The sequence below is a fragment of the Mus caroli genome, unplaced genomic scaffold (genome assembly GCF_978045245.1).
Source record: "Mus caroli unplaced genomic scaffold, Mus_caroli_1 scaffold_1, whole genome shotgun sequence".
In the NCBI taxonomy this organism is placed as follows: domain Eukaryota; kingdom Metazoa; phylum Chordata; class Mammalia; order Rodentia; family Muridae; genus Mus; species Mus caroli.
Window position 1 is genome coordinate 180,171,353 of NW_028227256.1, and position 7,019 is coordinate 180,178,371.

Sequence of the window (7,019 nt, forward strand, 5' to 3'; positions counted from 1 at the left end):
CTTTGTGGCTTAGTACTCCAGGTACTGGTCATAAAACAGATAGTGACATTCCTCCACCTACCCGCTTCCTGGGTTCAATTCAAAGAATGGCACCCTGACCATTACTGGAACCTGCAATGCAAATGTGCTATCTTTAGGGGCTCTTAGATTGTTAGGGGCTCTTAGAAGCTGTCTTGAGAGATAACCTGACACTTGTGACTTTATACTTCCTTGTGACTCTTAACTGGTATTTTTGGTATTTTCCAACAACGCCCTCCCCACCTCCATGAATTGTGGTTTCTTCCTTTAAATACCCCCTTACTCAGCTACTCAGGGAGCCATAGTCCTCTACCCCTGCGTGGTGTATGACCATGGGCCCGAGAACGCTCTCGAATAAAAATCCTCTTGCAGTTGCAGCAAGACCGTTTCTTGTGTGATTTGGGGTGTCGCCTCTCCTGAGTCAGAACGTGGGGAGAGTCCTCACGTTGTGGGTCTTTCATTTGGTGCATGGGCCGGGAAACGCAACCACCCCTCACACCCAAGAACCAACTTGGAGGTATGGGGATCCCCTCTTGTGTGTGTGCCGGCCGGTGTCTCTGTTTTGAGTGTCTGTTTTCTGAAACAACATTGGAACATGTGCTTGTTGTGTTGGGTTGTTTGTGTCTTGTCCTATGTTTCTGAAGCATGGCGAAGTCTGAGTTCGGATCCATCTGAGTTTATTAAATTTGTGTCTTGGTTTTCGGGTTGCGAGATCGTGGGTTCGAGTCCCACCTCGTGCCTTGGTTTTACACCTGGCAGAGTGAGGAACAAGTGTGCTTCTCTGGTTTTGGTCGTCTAGGTAGAAATGGATGCTGGTGTTTGTAGACGATGGGGTGATGGGGTCTGAAATGCGCGCGCGGTCGGTATTTGCAGCTGTCCTTTTGGGCCGTAAGGACTGGAGGACTGTGGTCGGCAGACGTGCTAGGAGGACCACAGGCTGTGGCCCCAGGGGACGCCCTGGGAGGTAAGGAGAGCCAAGGACGCCTGGCCGTCTCCGGATCGGTCAGAGGGACCGAGTTCTGTTGAAGCGGAAGCTTCCCCCTCCAAAATCGTCTAATTCTTTTGCCTGCTTGTAGAGGACAAGAAAGGGTCAAATGTGTCTGGATCTGTTGGTTTCTGTTTTATGTGTTTTTGTGTATGTGTTTAGAGCTATGTGAAAATCTAGAAAAGCAAAGGTAATTCTCATAGGTGCTTTATATCCTGACTAGAGATAGTTTACACCTGAGATGTGAGAGAATGGGTTTTGAGAAAAGCAGTACTCTCCGACTATCTGGGGATAATTTGGTAAAAAATAAAATAAAATAAACAGTATTAATTGGTCTTTGGAGCCCTGCACCTGTAGTTAGGAATCTAGTGTGGCTAGAGAAGTCCTGCTAGGAGCTGATTATAAATGCTGCTCTTATAGGGACCAGCAGCTTCTCAAGTTCTACAAAAATCTCTGTGCTTGTGATAATTAGATTCATCAGGTGACAAGGTGCTCCTCTCTTGAAGTTACAGCTAGAAAAATTAAGAATTTTGGTTTAAATGAGCAAATGTATGCGGCCATTTCATTTTTGTTTCTAAATAGTTTCAAAAGTATAAATATGTTTTTATATGTCTTGGTTATAGATTAGTGGCTCATAAGTTATTAGTTATGATTAAAAATTTGTAACATTGGTAACAAAAAGTTGACTTAAAACTGTTAACTCTGGGTTAGAGTAATTTAGAACTACAACATGCAGCATGAGACAACCCATGGGAACAGGTCTCTAAAGATACGCCTAAAATTGGGTTTTGCTTCTCAAAATTGTGGTTGTACTCTTATGTTACAAGAAAAATTAAAGGTTTCTCCCAAATCGCAGCCACCAGCCAATTTGGCTCCTCCAAAATCTATGAAGCCTCCTGAGTGGCCTAGTCCACAACCTTCCCCTTATCCACAGCCTCAACCCCAGCTGCCGAGGGAACCCTAAACCCCTCGGGGTGTCGAGAGGCGGACCGCTGCGGGTACATGGAACTGCAGAGCACAGAGTCCGGGCGGACTCTGGTGGACCCGCCCAAACTTTAAACCCTTCAGTACTGGTCATTTTCCTCTGTTGGTATTTATAACTGAAAAACTAACCACCCCCTTTCTCAGGATCCCCAACGCCTCACAGGGTTGGTAGAGTTCCTTATGTTTTCTCATCAGCCTACTTGAGATGATTATCAACAGCTGTTGCAGATGCTCTTAACAACCGAAGAGCGAGAGAGAATTCTGTTAGAGGCTAGAAAAATGGCCCGGAAGCCAACAGCGGTCTACACAGCTACAAAATGAGATCAACATGGGATTCCTTTTGACTCGCCCCAGTTGCGACTGCAAGATGGCTGAAGGTAAGGAGAGCTTGAAAATCTAACGCCAGGCTCTGGTCTCCAAGGTGCCTCGAGACAGGCCCACTAATTTGGCTAAGGTAAGAGGTAATGCAGGGGCCGATCGAACCTCCCTCAATGTTCCTTGAAAGGCTTATGGAAGGAAGCCTTCAGGCAGTTCACTCCCTTTGATCTTACCTAGGAAGCCCAGAAGGCCTCAGTGGCCTGGCCGGCCTTCATAAGGCAGTTGGCTCCCGATATCAGAAAGAAACTTCAGAGATTAGAAGGTGTATTATGAGAGGGAGACAGTTATGTCAGTTATGTGATTAGTGAAAGAGGCAGAGAAAGTGTGTGTGAGAGAGAGAGAGGCGGGAGGCAGAAGAAAGAGAAAACAGGAGGGATCTTAGACAAGAGAGAAATTTGATAGGAGAGAAAGAAAAAGACAGGATCTAGACAGGAAACCTGGGCAACTGAAGACCGAGCCTCAGCTAAAAAGACTCAGCTGTGTCAGACTGAAGTTACTTACTTGAGATACACCCTTCGAGACGGGAAGTAGTGGCTAACTACGCCAAGGCAAGTAAGAAAATTCTTGGGTACTTGCTGGCTTCTACAGACTCTAGACACCTGGGTTGGCGACCTTAGCTTCCCATTGTACCTCCTAACCAAGGAAGGGGAAGTGTTTGTGTGGATCCCAGATCACCTGAAAGCCTTTAGAGAAATAAAACAGGCCCTACTGATGGCCAGCCTTTGCCTGACCTAACCAAGCCTTTCACTCTTTATGTGGAAGAGAGATCAGGGGTCTCCAGAGGAGTCCTTGCTCAGACTTTGGGACTTTGAAAAAGGCCAGTGGCTTACCTATCCAAAAAGTTACACACTGTTGCCAGCGGGTGTTTTTTTTTGCCTGTAAGCTATTACTGCCATAATCTGCTTGTCAAGGATGCTGATAAGCTCACTCTGGGACAGTAACTAGCTGTAATGGCATCCCACGCTCTTGGAAGCATTATCCAAAAGCCCCCTGACTGATGGATGACTACCAACGCTCCTGTGACACATCAGAACTTTTTGTTGACTGAACGAGTGACCTTCGCTTCATTCCACCTGCTGTCCCACTGTGTGAGACTGCACCTACTCACCACTGCGCTGAAATGATCTGAAGGATCAGATCAGCCTTGGCCTGAGGGTTCGAGCTGGTACACTGATGACAGCAGCCTCAAGGTTAAAGGTAAGCAGAAGGCGGGGACAGCAGTATGGTGGTGGACAAAAAGCAAGTGATCTAGGCCAGCAGCCTCCCTGAAGGGACGTCGGCCCAGAAAGCTGAACTTGTGACTTTGAGACAAGGTCCATAAATGGCAAAAGGAAAGTCAACAATGACAGCAGGTATGCTTTTGCCACTGTACGGAGCAATATACAGACAAAGAGGGCTGTTGACATCTGCAGAGAAAAACCTAAGATGCTATGGCTAAAAAAATCAGATGGCAGATCTAACCACCAAACAGGTGGCCCAAGGAGCAATAATTCTGGCAGTCAAGGAGCCTAAAGATTATTATGACATCAGAGAGACCAGCTTTAGATACACCCCTGAGCACTATCAAGTTTGGACAGTATTTGACCCACCTGGGGGCCAAGAAATTCAAAGGTGTGGTAAGGTCCTTTGACTACTATGTTACAGGACTCTCTGACTTGGCAGAAGAAATAGCCAAAAGCTGCAAGGCCTGTGCTATGACGAGGTAGAATTTACAGAAATTAAGCCAGCTAGATATTGCAACAAGTACTTGTTAGTGTTTATAGACACCGTTTCAAGATGGATAGAAGCTTTTCCTACCAGGACTGAAGATCCTAAAAGAAATCTTCCCAAGGTAATGGACCTGCCTTTGTTGCCCAGGTAAATCAGGGACTGGCCAAGATATTAGAGATTAGTTAAAAGTTACATTGTGCATGCAGGCCCCAAAGCTCAGGACAGGTAGAGAGAATAAATAGAACCATTAAGAGACCCTTACCAAATTGACAGCGGAGACTGGCGCTAATGATTGGATAGCTCTCCTACCCTTTGCTCTTCAGGGTTAAAAACACCCCTGGACAGTTTAGACTGACCCCCTTATGAATTACTCTACAGGGGGCCCCCTCCGCTGGTAAAAATAGCCTCTGTACATAGTGCTGACATGCTGCTTTCCCAGCCTTTGTTCTCTAGGCTCAAGGTGCTCCAGTGAGTGAGACAGCGAGCAAAAAAGCAGCTCCAGAAGGCCTGCTCCAGAAGACCTGCTAGACATCTCCACGCAGAAAACCTTGAGACTCGGATGGAAAGGCCCTTATCTTGTACTCTTGACCACCCTACTTTCTACCTTTATGAGACCCCTTTTGATTTTGCTTCTGCTTTTAATTATAGGTCCATGTGTGTTAAATAGGCAAGTCACCTTTATTAAAACAAGAATTAATGCAGTGTGGCTTTTAGTTTTGAGATAACAGTACCATGCCCTAAAGGATCAACTATGTCAGGGAGAAGATAGTGTCTAGTTCTAAGATTAGAACTATTAAGTAGAAGAAGTGGGGAATGAAGAAGTATTAAAAAAGTATAGCAAAGTAAAAACAAAATTCGAGGCTTTTGGGCCCAGGCTTGGGAGTGTAGCCTTTGTGGCTTAGTGCTCCAGGTACTGGTCATAAAACAGATAGTGACATTCCTCCACCTACCTGCTTCCTGGGTTCAATTCAAAGAATGGCACCCTGACCATTACTGGAACCTGCAATGCAAATGTGCTATCTTTAGGGGCTCTTAGAAACTGTCTTGAGAGATAACCTGACACTTGTGACTTTATACTTCCTTGTGACTCTTAACTGGTATTTTTGGTATTTTCCAACAACGCCCTCCCCACCTCCATGAATTGTGGTTTCTTCCTTTAAATACACCCTTACTCAGCTACTCAGGGAGCCATAGTCCTCTACCCCTGCGTGGTGTATGACCATGGGCCCGAGAACGCTCTCGAATAAAAATCCTCTTGCAGTTGCAGCAAGACCGTTTCTTGTGTGATTTGGGGTGTTGCCTCTCCTGAGTCAGAACGTGGGGAGAGTCCTCACGTTGTGGGTCTTTCAGTACACCTTGGGAACCACTCCTTACAAGCTGCCTCCAACGCCAGCCCTGGGGATTGGACCCAGATCCTTGTAAATACCTGCTAGTAAGTAAGCCTCTTCTACTGCAGGTTGTTCCCCAGGACTCCCAGCCTTTGCCCAGTCAATTCTGCCACTGGTGGGTTTCCATGGCTTGCTTTTGATTATTGAGAGCAACCAGTGCACGTGGCGTCTCCACTGGCGTCTCCACGCTTCTTGCCTTTTTAGAAATGGAGTATGTTACCGCAGGAAGCACAGAGCTTCAGGCAAGCAGGTCCAGTTCAAATCCCACCAAGGTGTCTTCCCGGTCTAACACTGTGGGCATGTGGCTTACCTGGCTTCCACTCCCCCCAGTCAGGTCAACCCTGCTTTTCATGGTGGCTCTGAGGAGTGCTGGGTAAACAGTGCAGTGGCTTGGGAGAGTAGCCACAGACATGGCGACTATCTGAGGCAGCTCCGAACCCTGAGGCATGAAATAAAGAAACGAGTAGTAGGCCTGGTGACAACGCGTTTATTTCTGTGCCCTGTTGTGTGACTGGGAGGTGCTTTTTTTTTCCACCTTCCAATAACTGATTAGGTCGAAAGAATGAAAACTCCAGATAGTAAACTAGTGGTTTATTGTTGCTCATGAGCGTAAGTAAACAGACAATGGTACCACATAAAGGAGTTTTTAAACATGTCTAACCTTTTGGCAGCACGAACCACTAGACTTTGGCAATAGCCTGATCAGATTCCTAGGCTTCTAGAGCTTGTCGCTATCTTCAGACACAATGGGAAGAAGGTGAATTTAATGCTTGAGCTTTAAAAATTTAACAAGGATTCTTGGGAAATTGGGAAAGGCCAACCTCACTCAAGCGTGCCTTAGTTTTGATTTGAGTGAAGGACGGTTGCTCAAAGTGAGAGCAGGAAGTGGCCACCTTCCACCAGTAGCAGTCACTGGCTTTTGTGGACTTAGTGTTTTGTTGAAGGTAATTTCCCGAGGTCGGGCTCTACATTTAAGTAGTTATAATGGAACCTCTTCTGCCCCAAAGGACCTCATGCAGATCTCAAGCATTCAGCAGTAAGCTCAGCCTCTTGTTAGACTTGGCCATTCTCCAGCAGGGGCATCGCTTTGTGTGTTCCCCTTTCAGGCCTTTTATTCCCACCTTCAGATCTTACAGTGTCTGCTTTCTGAGGGGTTGGTACAGGCAACGAACAAGTATTCACACTAGAAGAGGATCTATGACTGTGTGGATCAGCAAGGATGATCTACATTAAATTAGGATTTGACACTGTTGGAAATAGACGAGACAGGAGTTCTCAGATCCTAGAAAAGTATTATGGCTAAGGAAGCAGAGAACCCAAATAAGAGTGCCAGCTAGGAGACTAACTCAGCATAGAGAAATAGAAGCGCTGACTCTGGGATGAGCTCACCGACAGGGGACAGGCACCACACAGCGTTTCTTTGGAGGTTAAAGTGCAGGCTATGAAATGGCATACAAAACAGTGCATGAAGTAGTGCAATCCCAAGGTGCCATAGTTTCTGTTCATGACGCATAGCCTATTTTTTATATGTCCATTTTCTCTAAAAAATCCAGCTG